At 39.5% G+C, this 20,487-nt stretch overlaps 1 protein-coding gene across 1 annotated transcript in view; it reads right to left on the reverse strand.

Annotated features, from left to right (window-relative positions):
- The window catches only part of LOC149074937 (uncharacterized), a 58,181-nt gene extending 39,446 nt beyond the window's left edge, over positions 1-18,735 (reverse strand). The window contains exon 1 of the mRNA XM_089245884.1: positions 18,512-18,735. The gene's annotated coding sequence lies outside the window, so the exon portion shown is untranslated. The remainder of the gene's footprint in view (positions 1-18,511) is intronic.
- Between the last annotated feature and the right edge of the window lie 1,752 nt (positions 18,736-20,487).

Here is a 20,487-nt window from a genome sequence, read left to right on the forward strand (position 1 = left end):
TTCCTTGCTTCCTGTCGATATTTTTCCCACGGACCCCGCGTTTCTCTGGACCCGCCCACTGCGACTTGTGTGCCACCAACCCCACCCTACCCCTCCTCTCTATGCTCTCCTTTCCAGCTCTTCTCTTTTTTCCAAAATAATAATAAAAAAAAAATAAATAAAAAGATAGAGGAAAAAGAGAGATTCCGTGGCAATGGCAAGGCGCGGACCCCCCAGTTCACCCAAACTACCTGCCTGCCAGCAACTGTGTGGCAACCACCACTTCTCTGAAACGCGAGCAACAAAATAATAAATAAAATAAATAATAATAATAAAAAAAAATAAAAATACTGAAGGAAGCAAATTTTTTTTTTTTCTGTCTCTTTCTGAACTGAGCATGCGTGTTTTTATTTTTTTCTGCTTTTCGGGAAAAAAGAATTTTTGTAGGGGAAAAAAATCGTTAGAGATAAAAGAAAAGAAAAAAAAAATCGTATCTTTCTCTTCAGGCTCTTTTTTTTTCGTTCTGTGTTTTTCTCTCTTGGACTGGACGGTTTTTATTTTATTTCTTTCGTTGAAGGAAAAAAAAAAGTTTCTCCATTTTTTTTTTCCTTGGGAAATGACAATGGAGACGACGAAGGCGTTTGGAGAAACTGGATTTTTTTTCACTTTGTTGTTTTTCTTCAGGCATGAGAAGTTTTTTTTAAAAAAAAAAAAAAAAAAAAAAAAATGATTACTTGCGCATTTGTCGAGAGAATTTTTTCCTTCAGGTTTTTTCCTCTTGTTCTATGCATTTATTTATTTCCATTTTTTTTGGCTTTATTTTGCAGTAAATTATAAGGTTATGTCATGGACACATGAGTTTATCAATGACAAGTTTTGTGACGATTGGTTGTGGATCGAATATTATTTATTCATCGTCGAATATTATTCAATATCATAAACGGATTGAGTATGTAATATGACTTATGTGTGTTGAGTATGTGTGTATGTCTGCTTTTGTGTGTGTGTGTGTGTGTGCTTGCTTATCCGTTATCTCTGCAGTATTGCAACCCGATGAGGAAGCAAACTTACTACAAAGGCAGGCAGGCTGACCAGGCTCTAGACAAGAGCAAGAAGTTTCCAATGAACGTATTTTTTCACACGGAACCTTGATGCAGTGCCGTCTTAACGCATGGGCCTCACTCGGGCACGGCCTGGGAGCTTCTGGAGAAGAGGAGGAGGCAGTCAAAATGAGATGTGATTGAAATTTTCGGAAGTAATCAAGTAAATTTGCCAGGTAGGGCCTCAGGAAAATCACTTGACACGGGGGAGGAGGGCGGGGGGCGGGGCATGACACTCTTACGACGGCCCTGCGCATATGCTCACACGGGCATGATCCACTGTGCCTATGTGCAGAAAGATCCTCATGGAGATGAGATCTAGTTTAGAATTTTGAGAGCAAGTTTTCAATTTGTTAGGCAGGCATTTTTAACCAGGTCGGGGAGGAGGGAGGCTCAGAAAAATCACTTTGCCCGAGTATCCATGATACTCTCAAGACGGTCTTGATGGTTACGATACTGCTTCCCGCATAAACAAAAGATATAATAGTTCATTTTTTATTTATGGTCCAGAAAAGGGAATATTTCCGCCAATATAGATATTTTTTTAATTGCAACCCCCAATGGAAATTCCCACAGCTTTTGAAAACACGGAGCCCCAGAAAAACTTTCATGCAACACCGGTTGGAAATATAGGTTGGCCAAGAGACCCAGGGTTGTACACCAAAATCCCAATAATTCGAACGGGTCGAAACAGGTTCATGAAAAAGAATCGAAGAAAAGACCCAAAACATGCGCAACCCTATTGGACACCCTGCAGCAGTGGTTCTTGAACTTTTTCCACCCGATTGGTCTTATCAAAGAAAGAATGGAAAAGAATCATTTCAAAGCACTGAACATCAACACGTCAAACTGAATACGCCAACTCCTCGCTACGCCTTAACAGAGGCCAACTACGCTCTTAGAACCACTGCCCTACGAGATTGCGATTAAATTATATCACAGGGTCCCTCATAAACCAGGGAGTCTGTGCCATTGCGTGTGTGTGTTTTCACTTTCCAAGACTGGCATTGGTTATCTAATATAAGGGACGGCTCGATATGAGAGGTCTATCATCTGATCAGTAAGATCATCTGTAGGGATTTATAAACACGAAGCCACGAATGTTAGGATCAGCTAAGGTCTAGGTTCGAATCCCTGATGTCGCAGCAACCGATCTGTAAGCTGTTCGGCGGTACACAGTACACTGAATTTCCGTGACACGCTGTAGGGGAATGCAGCCCTACTATTTTATCCCATAAAATATTCCGCTGTATCCTTGACAATCTCACGGCACGCACTTTAAGACGAATCACTGGAGTAATGATGAAACGTCTTCGTCGTTAGGTCCCTCTAACCTTGGGCCCCCCACATCATGGGGCAGGCCCCGTCCCCAGGCTGGATCTTTGACGACCCCCCCCCCCAAAAAAAAATTCATAGAGTGAAAAACAAAAGATGATGGAAATCACATCGTACCTTCCGGGTTGGCGCATCGTAAGGGAAGGTGGGGGCATGCCTCTCTTCTAACACACGAGTTCTTAACATTTTGTGTTCCTCTTGACCCCCCTGTGCCGATGCGAGGAAAGCCACGGACCCCTTCATAGCAAAATATTCCGGGCGATCGCGCGTTTGAAGTAATGTTCAAACAATAATTGGATTGTTTCATCATCCGAGTACGGACTCCCCTGAAACCTCTCCAAAGATACCGAAGGGGGGGGGGGGGGGTCCTCTGTGTTAAGAACCCCTGTTAGTACCAGCTTTGCCCAGGGGCCTGGTTGTCAAAGACGGTGGAAGAACAGCAGAATGTAAGCTCGCCGTCACATTCTGCTTCCCATCTCGGAGAGATATCGAAGCGTTCCCGAAGGATGAAAGTGTATCCGGAAAAAGTTTTATTAAAAACAGTCACCTCAGACGAGAATTCAACAAAAAATAAATTGCTATAAACATCAAGGAATATTAGCAATCGTCAATCTGAAATCATACAACAGATAGATAAAATATAATCAAATATAAAACATAAACTCGTGAGCACCGCCTGTCCCCCCCCCCCATCAGCAAAAGAAGAGCACCCTTATGGCAAGTTCGGAATACCAATCCATAAAATAAGGATAAACTTAATCCTTGAATGGAATTGTACATGGTGTGTTACTGGTTGAATATGCCTGCTGTATATATAAGGCATAATTTCCCAAACTTTTTGTTCCATCACCCTCTTCTTCAAAAATTTCTCGTTCTCCCATCACCCCCTCCCCTCCCAACTCAAGCCAGCCCATAAGATTCTATACTAAACCCATATCTTCTACCACTTCCTGGATCATACCATTCGCCCCCAGTGGGCGATATTTCCCTACTTTAGGAAACACTGTTGTAAAGGGGTTTTAAGAGGTCTCACTACTCTTTCGACTTAAAAGTCGAATTTTCAAAAAGGACTTCAAAAAAGTCATTGTTCTTTCGTAATTTAAGAAAGAAATAATGAATTATAGCGTAAACGTATACAAGAAAAAACACTTTGAACGCGATTTTCTCAGATTGCAGTTTTTGAGCTCATCCGTAAGATTTAAAGAAAACTATTGCCCAAAAAAATTCTGAATTTTTGCAGAAAAGTTTAGCGGATATGTGTTAGTAGAATAGACCTCGGATTTAGCAATCGACTAATGGGAAGTATTTTTAAAAAAATGCTGAATTTAGATGTTTGAAATTTATATCTTTTTTCAAACTTTAAAAATTTATAAAATTCTAACGAATGGTCAGATATCGAAGTCCGAGGTCTACTAACATATGTCGACTAAACTTTCCTGCAAAAATTTAGAATTTTTGGGGCAATAGTTTTTTTTTTAAATCTTACGGATGAGCTCGAAAACTGCAATCTGAGAAAATCGCGTTCAAAGTGTTTTTTCTAGTAAACGTTTACACTGTAATCCAGTATTTCTTTCTTTAATTATGAAAGAACAAATTAACCGATTGACACGAAATTTTTAGTAGTTTATTTTTGCAATTGAATGAAATATTTTTTGAAGTCATTTTTGAAATTCGACTTTTTTAAGTCGAAAGAGTAGTGAGACCTCTTAACCATTCACAAGTCACGATATGCCCTCCTCGAGTTGGTTAAAATTAAAAAAAAAGAAGTAATTTAATGACACAGACCCCGATCTACCGCCTCAAAGGCAATATTTGTCATCATCTGGATGTGCTACTTAAATGATTAAGTGTGCATCTGGTAGTGGCTTATCTGTGGGAGAAACCCTGAGCGAGAGACAGACTCCAATTAGTCAATCAATTTGGACGCCATTTAATCTCGATAAATTAGTTTAATCGATTTATCAAATTGATGGTTTGTTCAATTCAAGAAGCAACACAGGAGATAACCGTCGTCTTTCTTCGGGTGTGTGTTGTGTGTTATCATTCACGAAATCGGATGGGGAAAAGGGAGGAAAGAGATCATCTTTTTCCGCAATATATTTATTATAACGGGATAACCTGCTGATCGTTATTATTACACCTCTCCATACCTGTTATCTGCTCGAAAATGATGATGATGGGAAAAGAGGGAATGGGGGGGAATCGAACCCGCTCAGTCGAGTTCAGTTAGCGGGGTTCTGGAGGGGTGGGGGGAGAGGTGAGAACCCGTAAAGCTATTATGTGCGTACTTGAAGCGAATATTTTTGAGTACCTGTTATGGAGTTTTGGTATCGGACCCGTGTTTGTCCTGCAAAAACGGGAGAGTAGTCAACTCGCTGTTGCGCTCCCCCCCCCCCCCCAGAGAATCTTAGGTGGGCCTATCTATAGTGAATTCCTAAAATAACAAAAATAATGGGATTTATCCTGAGCCCTCCCCCCCCCCACCCACCCCGCTAGAGACCTGTCAGCGGATGCTCTATGTGCCTATCCTGTTACACAGCACGGGTATTTAACTTTTTATGTTCGAAGGACCACTGGAAATTTTAAAAAATCTCGAGAAAAAATGTCTAGCCCCCTAAAGCCATGATAACCCATAACAACTGTCGCAGTTGACATTTTCGATTTTATCTACAACTCTCTAAATTCGTGCAGCTCCAAAAGTAAATAAATAAATAAACCCTTCGAGATTAAACCCATGTGTAGAGCTGTTCTAACGGCAAGATTGGGGGGGGGGGGGACTCTGCAAAGCAATAATGACATGGGTAATGGTATAATATTGGCACCAACCTCTCTATGGGACTGCTACAATGCACCTGAGTGTTTTCGCTCTTTCATTCAGGATATTTCTTCGTATGTTTCGGAATCTGCCACGAAGCTAGAGAGAGCTAGGCAACGGGGTAAGTTCATGGAAAAATTCTGGCGTTCATTCAGTACATTTCTAAGCAAAAACAAAAACTATTGGTTGTTTTAAACTTGCAATAGCTTCTTTACGGGTGGGCAAACTTTACCCTTGTTTCAATTTAACAGGCAACCCCAAATCACTGAAGATTCGTATTAAACACAAGATTTTTTTTATACGGGTCAGGCCACAAAAGCAATTTTTGGTTCCCCCAGCTTGAAAAGACACCCTTGATCAACGAGGCTGTAAGAGTGATATAGCGACTATACCAAGTGATATAGGTCCACTTTTAAATACTCAATGGGACCCCCCCCCCCGCAAAGTCTCCTACATAGAATATTATCTAGGATGCTTTGCCCCCTCCCGATAATTCGAATTTTTCGCTAATCCGTCGACAGACCAGGTCACAATCATAGGCGGAGATAAACTCCAAAGTTTGGGGAGGGGCACGATGATGAGTGCTGAGGAGCATGATGATGATGATGTCGATTAATATATACGCATATGCATTAGATCAGTCGGCTCCACCTTTGATGCTGAGGTGGGGGGGGGGGGCATTGTATCCCCGTCATGGTCACAATTAGTTGGAATAAGTGAAGCCCTGCTGTAAATTTATCCCAAAAATATCTCGCTACACGACATTTGGGGGAATCACTGGTTTACACAAAGGGGAAGCTGTCTCTTGATAAGGGCGCTATATAGTCACCCTTATTATTACCAGGGGCGGCTCGAGCTTACCTGCCGCCCGGGTACGAAGCCTCATGTGCCGCCCTAGTGGCGGGCCTGCCAGGAGGCTGATATGGCTTCAGTGAAGGGCACCTGGAGATAAACCTGATTTTTTTTTTCAGAAGAAAGCCGCACGTCATTGTTCACCGTGAAAAATATGCGTGACCATACGTCCCACTTTTGAAGTAGGGTTTTTTTTTTTTTTGTTCTAGAATTATTTTACCATTCTTACTAATGCCAGATAACTTAATCCATGAAAGATCACTTATTTTTGTGAGCCCTTGTCACTTATCTTGTAAAGATGATACTTAACGGGGTAATTTTTATCAAGAAAAGTTTCAAAGGTATTTCTGGTATTCCAGGGGCCGGACAAGTGAAAAGCCAAATTTTTCCTTTGCCTTCATTTGACTATTGTGTAGGCTGACCATATTTTCTCGAGAGAAATACGGGACATTGCGTTTCCAAATACGGGAAAATACGGGACATTGCCAATTTTCGCCAAAAACAACGCCAAAACCAAACAAAGTTGCCAAATATTGTTGAAATTACGGAAAAATCACAATGGCGGGAAATGATGCAAATTGCAGTGAATTGCAATGTATTCCACGAAAGACAAACTTTCAAGGCAAATGTGGGAGATTAATATTCTCATATATAGTTATAATTATCGTAAAATAATTTATGAGTTGAACAATAATGTCAATCTTTGACTGCAATAAAGAATAAAAATTCAAGTTGGCTTCGTGTAAAATACGGGAAAAACCGGGACACTTTTGCCAAAAAGTCGGGACGGCCAAAAAAACAGAAAATACCGGGACTGTCCCGGGAAATACGGGACGTATGGTCACCCTACTATTGTGGAACAAATTCTGAGCGAGGGTATAGGCCCCCCCCCCATCTTAGAGCAGGGCCCCTAGGCTAGGATATTTTGCAGGCCTCCTCCCAGTCAGATTTCTCATGGCCTCTTCTATAGTTAATTTATAGCGTGAAAAAGCCAAAAAATTATGAGAATTGTCCCAGGCTCTTGTGGAGGCCATGGGTGAGGGAAATAAAATGCACACATGCCCCTTGTAATAGAGTACAGGGGCAGCGCTTGGCCATGCGACCCATTGCGGCCACACGGGGCACCGCTCAAGAGGATGCTAAATCCGAGGTGCATGGGTAAAAAAAAGTTCCATTCGCCGAAAAAAGTCAAGATGTCGGCTCTGGAGGGGCCCAAAATCCGAAATGAAAGGGCGAAAAAAATTTTTTGTTAGGAATTGTTTGGATAAATTATGAGGAGGGGCATGACCTTCAAAGGGTAGGGCTAACAGGGCTCCAGCTTGACTAAACTAAATCCTTATAACTTTTTTTTTTTCACTCTATAAATTAACTGTAGAAGGGGGCTCCACGAAATATTCCAGCCTAGGGCCCCTGACGCCGGAGGTAGGGGGTATGGAGGGAGTAATAGGTAGGAGGCACAAAAAATAAGTCCCACACGGGTACAGATTTTGTCTCGAGCAGCCCAGATAGCCTACATTCTTGTTTCTGGTATTACGGTCAGAGGCCTTGTCTATTTTCTCAACGTTTCCGTTGTCGAGGTACAGTATGACTCAAAAGTGTGATGTCATGTAAATTTTTACTGTTTTAAATTTTGGGGTCTTAAGCAAAGTCTACGCTGTCGCCCCTTACAACCTGCCGCCCGGTTGCGCCGCACCCCTTGCACCCTCGCTTAAGCCGCCCTGCTTCGCACTATAAATTTACTAGAGAAAGGGAGTTCCATGAAAAATACCACTACTTTACCGCATACCAACTCTGGTCATATCGCCGTACAGCAATCTATGGAGATATGACCATATACAGTCGGCCCCGCTTAATCGAATAACGGATAAATGGATAAAATCCTCCGTAACCAAAATTTCTCGCATGGCATAATAATTGGGGCATTGTCAATGTTCCCCGCTCAATATATAATATTACGCTTCAAACGTCAACTGCTAATAATTCACATCAACCACTATACACATAATGTTGTTATTGAAACATTTGGAGTTAATGAAAAATATGTTACCAAGTTAAGATTAAATACATTTGAGAGTAGGTAGCCTCCAAGTATTCAATTTGCCTTCAATGTACGTACATTTAATTATTTTATTTTTGTTCTCGGTTGAGCCAATAGAGGGCGCTAACTTTCCTAATGAAAAGTTAAAATCTGGGGTATTTTGATATTAAATGTAATTTTCATAATTTCATTTTTGATGTCTGATTTATCCCGGAAGCTTTATTTATATTGATGCTTCATCAGTTTTCAACACACAAAGTATATTAACGTTGTAAAATGACAATTGAAGAATTGTTTTCCCCGCATAATGGCGTACCCCGCTTAATCGGATATTGTGCACTGGATTCGTTGATTTTTGATTAATCGGGACCGACTGTATAATGAAACCACTGGGTAAGGGGTAAACCAAACTCCCCAGGAGACTTCAGTGGCTGTCCGGGAAGGCACACTTCCCCGTTAGGAAACACCGTCTTAATGAGTAATGTAATGCTTTTAAATTGTAACCCTTGGTCCAAACATCCAACGGAACCGAAATCCCTTGCGATATGGCCATATTTACATTCCGCTTCGTTTTCAAACACATCCGGCGAACCGTTTAATAACCTCTTGAAGGACCCCCGGGTGTCCATAGACTATCTTTTTAAAGCCGTCACCGCAGTGAATATCAGCGAAATCGGCCCCCCGCGAATTAAAATAAACGCTCCGCGAGTGTAACGTAATGAATAAAAAATCACATTAGGAAAATCGATAATCGACATTAAACGCCGCTTGATTAAATTCCATTAACGCGCGAAATAATAATCGATAATCCAGCTGGATTTCCTAAATCCGAGCTCTAATTCGCAAAAATTTTGACAACCGTTTAATTCCTCATATTTTTTTGTTAGTCCATCAATTATTCATTTAACCATCATTTTATCAATTATTAATTCATTTCATTAATTATCAATTCATTTTATCAATCAGTGTAATTTCCTATATATCTAAATTTTCATTTCCTATCAGTTCATTTATCATTTTATCAATCATTGACTCACTTCTCGCATTTTGATTAGCATTAAACTTGTAAACCCAATTTTCGCTCACAATTAACTGGATCTGAATCGGTTTTGATTCCCGATCACCTCGAGGATTAAGAGATTTTACTTCGGTTGTACACTCTTGATGCATTTCACTTCAGATACGACCCCCCTCTTCCACGGCCGAGCCCTAGGATAGAGCTAACAAGGTTCTAGACAAGTAACAAATGTTAGTTTCCATTTCTTTTTAGTATAAATTTTATGGGAAGTGTCAATATTAGAGATCAATAAAAGCCCTGGCTGCGGATCCCGGTCAAGGCAATACCTTCTATAGCAGAAAGCCTCCGCGCGAAGTTCGTGACGTCACTGAAGTCGTCCAATTCTATAGTCATTGGATACATTGTAAAAAAAATATGAAGATTTGACATACGTCGATTGATATGTCCAATGGCTACAGGTTAAATGGACGACTTCAGTGACGTCAAAACTTCGAGCGGAGGCTTTCTGATATAGAAGGTGTAGCATCGGTCTGAGCACCTACAGAATTTATTCGGAAATCAGTCTAATATAAAGATCAAGAGACGAGAAACCCACAGGTCTAAATTATTTCATTACTTCCGAAGCCTCTGTGTGTATGCACATATTTCTCTGTCCTAAGCTACCTACCTATAAACATAACAAAACTATTTATCAACAAGCTTTGGACTATTTATCGCGGAACTTTAAGAATGTCCCAAAAGGTCTCACTACCCTTAAAGTCGAATTCTCAAAAATGACTTCAAAAATATTTTTCACACGATTCCAAATAAAATACTAACAGATTTCATATCAGTTGGTTAATTTGGCTAATTTATTTTTTCGTAATAAAAGAAAAAAATAATGAATTATAGTATAAACGTATAGCCGCTGTGGTGGTCGAGTGGTTATAGTGACGGACTCGTGATGCGAGGATCCGGGTTCGAACCCCACAGTGGTGGTCGGCTGAAGTTGGCTTTCTGTGGTTCCCAACTTCAAGGCGCGAATGCGAGCCGATCTACCCGTTAAAAAGTCTCACCACAGAGAGCAACCTACAACGTTACAAATATTCAATCATTACACTTCACTCACAATTTGAAGTATAGATGGCAACACTGAAATATCATACACAACACTAGCTACACACTCAGACTGTTAGGTATACACACTCACTTTGTTCCAGACTCTGCCACGAAGCTGGGCTGGAAGAGATCTCGGCAACGGGATAAGTCCGGTGGCAGAGACCCTGGCGTTCATTCATTCAGTATAAACGTATACAAGAAAAAAAACCTTCGAAAGCGATTTTCTCAGATGGCAGTTTTTGAGCTCATTAGTAAAGATTAAAGGGGGGAAAAAACTACTGAGACCAAAAAAATTCTGAAATTTTGTAGAAATGTTTATTCGACATGCGTTACGGCCATATTCACCGACAGAGTTTAAACTGCAATCGCAGGTCAAAGGATTAGACATCGACACGGATTGGTTAAATTGCCGTGTCGATCTCCAATCCTTTCACCTGCGATTGTAGTTTAAACTCTGTCGGTGAATATACGGCCGTAAATAAAACAAACCTCGAACTTGGATATCTGACTTAGGGCGGTATTCACCGACATGGTTTAAGCTATAGTCACAATTTTTTGATAAGAGATCGACACGGATTGGTTAAATTCAGGGTTTTAACCAATCTATGTTGATCTCTTATCCAAAAATTGTAACTACAGGTTTAAACCATATCGGTGAATACGGCCCTTAAAGCCGTATTCACCGACCGAGTATAAACTACACTCGCAGGATAAAGGATTAGCGATCGACACACGGATTGTTTGGAATCCTCAATTTAAATATTCCGTTTCGATCTTCAATCCTTTCCACCTGCGAGAGATTGCAGTTTAAACTGTGTTGGTAAATACGGCCGTTATTCTCGTTGGAATTTTATGAATTTTTGAAAAGTTTAAAAAAATATATAAATTTCAAAAATAAAAAATTCAATTTTTTTTAAAAAGTACTTCCCGTTTTATAGTCAATTGCTAAATCCGAGGTCCATATGTTGAATAAACATTTCTGCGAAATTTCAGAGTTTTTAGGTAGTAATTTTTTTTCTTTTATGTTACGGAGATGAGTTCAAAAACTGCAATCTGAAAAAATCGCGTTCGAAGCGTTTTTTCTTGTAAATGTTTTTACAGTATAATTCATTATTTCTTTCCTTAATTATGAAGAACAAATTAATCGATTGACACGAGATTTTTAGTATTTTATTTGCAATTGAATGAAATATTTTTGAAGTCATTTTGGATAATTCGACTTTAAGGGAAGTGAGACCCCTCAATAAAGAGATGGGAAAGGAATTGCAGAAAATTCAATTCCAACTTTCCTCACTAGAGGGTGTTTTTACACAGGGCCGTAACTAGGCTTTTTCCCGCCCCCACAACTTTAAAATTCAATAATTTTGTAATGGTGCTCTTTGTTCCCACCTAAAACTGCCGCCCTCTAAACTTTACCTCTCGCGGCAGTTGCCCCCCCCCCCCCTCTAGTCACGGTCCTGTTTTTATACACGGGAATTTTTTTGCGAAAACGCGACCAAATCGCTAAATTTTCATGACAGGTTATCCAAATATGCATTATCAACAGAACCATTATGCCTAAAGATTATGACGTTGAGTTGAACATGCTTCTGCTGGTGAATGCTTTCACGACAACTGTGATTCTTCACCAAAGCTATGCGGAGATTTTCAGCTCTTTAAATGAGCTTCAAAAGAACTTCTCAGGTCCGTAACTAGGATTTTTGCCGTCCGGGGCAAACATGATTTTGTCGCCCCCGCAGCTTTAAAATTCGATAATTTTTATAAATGTTCTTTGTTCCCTCCTGAAAACTGCCACCTCCCTTTATTTTTCCGCCATGAGCAGTTGCCTCCCCCCCCCCCTCCCTTCTAGTTCCGGGGTCCTGGTTCTCATGTCATCAAGACTTTCCTAAGGTTTCAGGATAACTACGGCTGTAGACACCTCGATGAGCAAGGGAACTTCAATTATGCACACCCTATATAATTGGATCATCTCGAACGAGTGGGAGCGATTCCACTTCTAAGATACGTGATCTCCATAGTTTAAGAGAATAGATAATATTTAATTTTTTCAATAAATAAGGTCAAAATCGTTGATATCATTTGGATCAGTTAGTACGTATAACATATACGTATCATATTTATTTTCCCTTCTAAAAGGTCTCTCGACACACAAAAACCAAAAAGTCTGTTTTCTAGAACATTCGAAGAAGAGCGGCCGCACCGGTTCCGATCTGAGGGTCACCGATCTCGTAAAAATAGAAAGAAAGAAAAAATCCACCTGATTTTTTTTTTTTTTTGATAAAAACAAGAAAAATACCACCTCCACCGACTGAACCACCATCACCATGAGAATGGAGTCCTCGACTCGACCGATGCCGTTCTTGCATTTGAAATCCTGATGCTGCTACTCGAGCCTCCAATTACAGTCAAACTCGGTTATAGCGATATTGATACGATTCCTCGAAATTCTGTCGTTGTAACCGAGGTGTCGTTACCAGCGCCTTCCTTACAAAACGCGGAACCCAGTTTGAAAATAATAGTAGGGACAGGGATGTCTTGGGAATTTCGAGGCCCCCAAAAGTGTTTAGGGACCTCTTTTTCCCTGGAATACTCAGGATTAATGGAAGAATTGATGAAAATTCAGAACTATTGGAAGAAATAGTACCGGAATCGGTGAAATTTCAGAATTATCGGAAGAAATAATTGCAGAATCGATGAAATTTCAGAATTATTGGAAGAAATAACTTCAGAATTAGTGAAAATTTTCCGAATTATTGGAAGAAATAATTTCAGAATTAGTGAAAATTTTCCGAATTATTGGAAGAAATAATTTCAAAATTATTGGAAGAAATAATTTCAAAATTATTGGAAGAAATAGTTCCAGGATATTGATAATAATTTCCAGAACCACAAGACGCTCCTATTTATACCTTTCGGCGATCCGATGCCAAATATTTGCGGGAAATTTCTAGTGGTTTCGAAACTGTTTCACGGAACCCTCGATTATTACGAGACTGTTAAACGGAAACTTTGGTAGTACTGTTCCAAGGAACCCTTGATGGTACTGTTCCAAGGAACCCTTGATGGTACTGTTCCAAAGAGTCCTCGATTATTACGAGACTGTTCCACGGAACTCCCGATTATTACGAGACTGTTCCACGGAATCCCCGATTATAACGAGAGTGTTCCACGGAATCCCCGATTATAACGAGAGTGTTCCACGGAACCCTTAATGGTTACGAAACTGTTCTGCGGAACAGTCAAATAAATATTTGCAGCGTAAAACTTTTAAAACGAATGAAAATGCAATTTTGATAACGCGGAACTTCTGAAAAGTCTCTTGTGGTACCCCAGGGTTCTGCGGAACACCAGTTGGAAACTCATGCTGTAGTCTAGCATTTTGACCGGTCAGTTGATTACGCGATGGAAATTAATATCAGGGCATTTCCAACAATTCAGAGAACGAACGATGGTTTTAAAATATTTCTAAAAATGGTCGCTTATTCGATGCTATTCGAGATGACGCCGATGGTAGCTTCCTAGCACAGCAGCTCTGCTAAAGGAAAAAACAAACTGCGGAAACTTATTTATTTATTCAATCATTGACGGATTAGCACTACAGTTCACGACGCTTAATGTGATCACATCAGGACTCAACTTTTCTGATAACAATAACCAAATGATAACTATATCCGAAAAAGCCTCGTTTGCAAGTACGACGCCATACGTCCCGTATGAATGATTGCAATCGTTCCATCTGTTTCTTTTTTTTTATTCTAAAAAACGGGGCATTTTTTTTTCTTTTGAGCTTGAGTCCTGCATTTTTGTTGGTCAGGCATTGTGAGGAGTTAGAATGGAACTACAAGGGGGGTGCTGAAACTGTTTGGGAGTGCGGGCCACATCACCGGTTTGAAAACGTGTCGTGTGCCACTTAGGTGATCTGATGTGCCGCGGGTAGCTTAAATGTAAATCTGTATGTGTGCCGCGGGTAGCTTAAATGTAAATCTGTATGTGTGCCGCGGGTAGCTTAAATGTAAATCTGTATATGTGCCACGGGCAGCTTAAATGTGAATCTGTAAATGTTACTCGGGTCATTAGTGATATGTAAATTCGTCACAGGCTGCTTAATTGATCTGGAACTGTGCCGTGGGCCACTCAACTGAAGTGAGAACTCACCGCATATACCACTTGAATGATCTGAAACAGCACCCCAGATCACGTTAAGTGATCGGTACAAATGCTGCGAACCACTTAAGTAATGTGGAATAACACTGCGGGTCACTTAAGTGATCTGGCAATATGCCACTTATTTCATTTTTTACAAAATTGGGTTTGCGGTCGCGGGCCACATCAGATGACTCGGAGGTCCACATTTGACCCACGGGAGCCCATAGATTGACGTCAAGAGGGAGGAATCATGTCAGTGAACGACCATAGAGTTATTCAGGGACAGAGTCATATTCACGGGGGAAGGAAGGAAGCTATCACCCAGGGCGGCAAATTTGAGAAATCAGGGATCAAGAAAATTGGATGAAGAGCGGCAAAAAATTTGTATATCCAACTGGCAACGAAAACGTAAATCCGGCTCTACCCACAAATAGCGATATCACCCACTTTGGAAAACACTAAATTATCCGAAGTCATCCATTCAATCCACAGAAGCGAAGTAAATATAAACGTACAGTTACAAATAAATGCAGTGAAACCTCGATGTAACGGTATTCTGCGGGCGAAGAAAAAATATCGTTGTAGAAGGATTACCGTTATATCGAGAGACAACATCGTCATCACGTGCCACCAAATTCATGCTGCTGTCGGTATCGTTTCTAAATCTGGATTGTTAGTACCATCCTAAAACACGCTTTAAAGTATTATCATTCCTCGCGAGAAACTGTAATTAATTAGTTGATTGTAATTAATTAATTGTAATTAATTAGATTAATGAAATTCATTCAAAAATGCATTGCCCCTGTAAAAAAGTTTACCCTTATCCCACTTTTGTGTCGTACAGAGAAAGTGTCGATTCCAACAGCTTCGTCAACGTTTTCGGTGATCATGTGGGGCAAAAACACCGACGTTATCAGACGCTCTTCGAAGAATGAAAACAAGGAACGAGGTTAAAATTAGATTCAAGAACGATTTTGAGCGAAACATAACAAAATATCGTTTTCGCAGCGTTTTCAAAATATCGTTATGGAGGGATTTATTGTAATATCGTTGTATCGAGAGGTGTTTAACATTAGACTATAGGCAATTCCAAACAAGATTTGAGAAAATATCGTTGTAGAGAGATTCATCGTTGTAGCGAGGTTTCACTGTATATCAAATCATTTCCGATCACCGTATATAAATTAGATATCTTTGCCGAAAAAATGCAAATGCATAGAAATTATTTTTACTGAGAAATCAAAGTTTCTCTCCTCAAACATAAATAAAGAAGAGGGAAAGCAAAAAAATAAATATGATGGGTGAAATCACAGAGAAAATTAAATGCTTGAAATGTACAAAGAACATTGTTGAGGTTGTTGTTATTCTCCCTCGAGGGAAGTCTCCAAGTGAGGGAACCAAAAAGTGAACCAAAAAAATTAATTTACTGCCGCACCAATTCTTTCTTGTTATTTTTTTCCCCCTTATACCCACGCTTCTTCTTTAACTTCCCAACAACCACCTCCAGTTGACGTTTTATATGTCAACCCATTGGAAATCAATATATCGATCAACTCACACTTCTTTCCACACACACACACGCACACATTTTTTTTTTCGTATATACTTCTTTTACCTCCTTTTAAAAAAAACGGAATATCTATAATATTTTCAATCATCAACATCATTACGAAAAAAAACCAACAAAAATTATCTTAGAATAATACACCGAAAATGTTTTTTTGTTTCTTAATTAATTAATTGTGGTCCCGTGTGTATTTGATTGTAGTGGCAAATGCATAATTTAAAAAAACCTCATTATATCAATTTCCTTCCACATTTTTTTTTTTTTTTTTTTGGCATTTTAGAAGTTATGATTCCAAATACAGTAAAACCGATACTCGATACAACGATAAATCCTTCTACAACGATACCTTTTCAAGTTTTGTTTTGAAGAGTCTAATATTAAACTGCTGCCTCTCAATATAACCGCACGATAATCCCTCTACAACAATATTTTTCGTGGTCTAGAGCAGTGGTTCTCAACCTGGGGCCATATGGCTCCCTTGCGGTCCTGGGATATTCTAGGGGGGCCACGGGAGAAAATCAGAAGAAAGGTGTTCCACGACAGGTGGTGAAGGGTGTCATAGAGAACTGTGAAGAGAAAAGCTTTAAAAATGTAACATGGTTGAAAAATATTATTACTTTCAGAATTCATCAGATCCGTCCATAGAACCAGAAGCGTCTTAACCCTTGGGTCTATGTGGGCATGACCCGGGTTTTCATGTCTATAATGGAGTGGGGAGGGGGACTGCACTATATCTAATTTTCATATGTAAGCTGTTACTTCCATCTAAGTATGGAGGGCCGCCAGGGCAACGGTTGATGTGTTGGGAGGGTCGATTTATCGTGCACGTTCGTTGGATCGCCCGTATTTTACACAGACCGTTTTTTACAATATAATTTGACTCCTGGGAGAGATGATAATCCGCCATTTGAATCCGTGCCTAGCCAGGATTCCAGAGATTGATCTGATTTATTAAAATTTCATTCATAATTAAAAATAGAAAGTATCTCACTTCTTGGATAAAGGTAGAGGGGGCCCTGGATAGAACAGGGGGGCCACGAGAAAAAATGTGATCCATGGGGGGGGGGGGCATGAGCTGAAAAAGGTTAAGAAACACTGCATATAGAAACGTCCTCTCCACTAGTCAATACAAGATTCATCGAAAGACTGGTTATTTGTGGAGATGAAGATTACAAGGAAGAAAATTCATAAGGGTAGAGAATAATATGAATAAAATAATATGAATTTTCTTCCTTGTAATCTTCATCTCCACAAATAACCAGTCTTTCGATGAATCTTGTAAGAAACACTGGTCTAGAGTACCGTTATATCGAAATTTCACTGTATTTCCCGAAATCTAGAAGTTATTATGGCACGTTTAGGATTCACATAATTTCTCATAAGAGCTTGAAAACTTTTTACCTTCGAAATACAAGTAGAACATTATAAAAAGTTCCATTTAGAAAACATACTATTTGACTTTTTACACCTTTTAGTGTCATTTCAGTACAAAATACAGTTATATAAATACATTCCTTTTTTATTTAGAAAAAGTCGATTTCATGTTAGTGTAATTTTTTGAGAACTGTTGAAATTTTAAGAGTTCAGATATTTATAAAATCACCCCAAATTTAGGGAATTGGAAACAAAATTCAAGGTAAAAATTATTCGACTTTTTTTAAGCAAGATTTTATCTGCTTATAAAATGACATTAAAATCAATGCAAACCGTACATTAGCATTTTACTCTTGCATTGTATTTTATTCTTAACTAACTATTTGAGCTAGTTAAAAAAAAAATCCACTCTAACTAATTGAATTGTTATATTGATGTATTGTTCCAATTAAAAATATGCTAACAGCACTAACTTACAACTGTTAAAAAAAAACATTATGGTCAATGTTTTAAGAGTCAATGTTTCCAATTGGGAACATCGGTTTTATTAATCAGTAAAAAATATTTTTCGTACATAAAAAAAAGCACTCGATCCCCCCCCCCCCCCCGAAGGTGTTAGATTCCACACAAACTTCATTTACAAAATGAAAATTTCATTCATTTGAACCCTCCTGCCCATAAATTTAAATTTTTAAAATCGCTCATTTTTTTTTAAGGAAGAATAAAATTTGTTTTCAATTTTAATGTTGTTCCTAATGGGCATGGGCAAGTCTAGAAAACATACTAGAAATGTGGTTTTTTTTTTCGTGAATTTTTTTTTTTCCGGTTAATATCTATAAACTTAAGGATTAGAAGAGGAAAATAAATGGAAAAAAAAAAAATTGATTAAAATCAATCCCAAATGGGCGGGTAGGACGTTAAAAACGTAAATATCCGTGCACCACGCGGGAGACGTATCAATAAACAATTGTTATATTAGATATTATAATGATTTCTAAATAAAAACTAAGTAAATATGAGGACAAAGTAGAGATAAAAAAATATACCGTGAAATAAATAAACATTTCATCGGATCATTTATAATATCGAGGTAAAAAAAAGAGGAAGGAAGAGCACGTTTTTCTTCTCTCTCCCCCCTCGTTTCGTAAAGAGAGAGCCTTTATGATAAATAGTTCTTGGTGCTACTCACCACCAAAGCTGCTGTGTTATGACGATCCGACGCCGTCTGAAATGCATATGAAATATTCGACGATGCTTCCTTCGGCAATGAGCGAGAGAGAGAGTTTCTCATATAAAAGCAAAGCCTTCGGGAAACAGAAGCCAAAGAGGAGTGAGTAGGAGGAGCAAAAACCAGGCCCCAGTTCAGTATATCCCTCACGAAGAAGAGGGAAGGGAAAAAAAAAACAGACGACAACGACGACTGCGCCGCGGATGATTTTTCTCGTCTGCTTTTTTTTTTTTTCTGTGATTATGGTAAAAGTGTATAAATGCCGCAGCGAGAGAGAGACGCTCTGCTCTCGAAACCCGCCAGGTAGCGCTTTTGGCGGAGATTGCGTTGTGCCAAACCGTTTTTGAACGGAGTATTATGGCGCGCTTGTGCACGTACGGGATATTGCACACGGGCGTCGGAAATGTTTCGAACCTGTGGGTGCTCGTCTTGAGCGTTATATTGGAAATTACGATTTCTCAATCAATTCTGGGGGGTGCTCAGACCCGTGCCACAAATTACCGTGGGTGCTCGAGCACCCCCGGCTCCGACGCCACTGATATTGCACATATATATGTGCCAAAGCTGTATTAAGAGTTTTCAAGCGGCTTTGATATATGCAGAGGCGCACGCCCAGTGATGGTAACTCGTGGGAAATTTCCCATATTCGTGGGACAAATTGACCAAAAATTTGTCCAAGTGGGAAATTTCTTAGCATTTATGGGAAATTTGAGAGTTCATCAAACAAAATAATTTTTTGAAAAAATAAAGAAATTAATGTAGTGCAATAAGTGTAAAAGTATACTTTTCTATTGTGAAATACTTGATTACGTATTTTTCCCGCTAGGTGGCAGTACATTTTTCGGAATGCGTGGGAAAAATTTAGTCAAAAGGGAAATTTTTCTGGAGGAGGTTACCATCACTGTCGCCGCCTGTGGGATACATTGGCGTACGCAAAGGGAGGAGGGACGGTTCTCAACCACCAAGCCTAGATTAGTGTTATTTTGCAGGAAAAAAACGTAAACCCCCCCGAGAAAATTCTGCGAACACCAATGGCAAAACCTCCTAGATACTACTCTCTCTCTCGGAGGCTTTGCCTATGGTGGGATACATGAATTCTGTGCTCAGATAGCACAATGTAACAAGTCACTTTTTCAAAATTTCACGAGGGCAAATTTGTAAACAATATTTTGCAAAAATGTGGTTCTTTTTGGCTTTTGATTTATTGCAATATGCCGCCGTTGGTTCCTCGAAAGAGATGGACGAAATTTTGTCACCTTTCACGAACGAGGCACCAGACTGTGGACAACTCAAATTTTTGGGAAAAGTGACTAGTAACATTTTGCTATCTGACCACAGAATTTTGCCGCCCTTCTCCAATTCTAGTCTCTACTCTTTCTTGGATAAATTCAATTCCAGATTCTATCATATACAAGACAAGATTATTTGGCGATTATCTACATAAGGATAATGGTGGTGCGACTACGGACTGATTGACTGTAGACGATGTTATGATCACAATTTTTATTCCACATTCCTTGTTTTATATATGATATATCGCATTGTTTGTTATTTTCACATAAATTAATAAATTTCCGGATACAACCATCCTATGGGAGCGCTTCGATCTCTCTCTGAGATGGGAAGCGAGGTGTGTCCGGTCCTTCACTACTCTTGCTTTGAATTCACCACCTGTGCTTTAACCCGCTTGGACTTAACCTCCCTTCTTGCGAATACACCTGTATCTCTAGTCACTCTTTTTGTCACTCCCATGCTCTCACACTCTCTAAGTCACTTTTTTAGTCATTCACATGCTTCCACACTGTTTTGGTCACTCACGTGCTTGCACACTGTTTTCGTCACTTACGTGCTTGCACACTGTTTTCGTCACTCATATACTTGCACATACTCTAGATCACTGACATGGTTGCTTGCTTTATGGGGCACTCTTTTGATCA

Source organism: Pholcus phalangioides, unplaced genomic scaffold (genome assembly GCF_987345545.1).
Source record: "Pholcus phalangioides strain wild (caught in Gottingen) unplaced genomic scaffold, Ppha-v1.0 ptg000016l_1, whole genome shotgun sequence".
Taxonomy (NCBI): Eukaryota; Metazoa; Arthropoda; class Arachnida; order Araneae; family Pholcidae; genus Pholcus; species Pholcus phalangioides.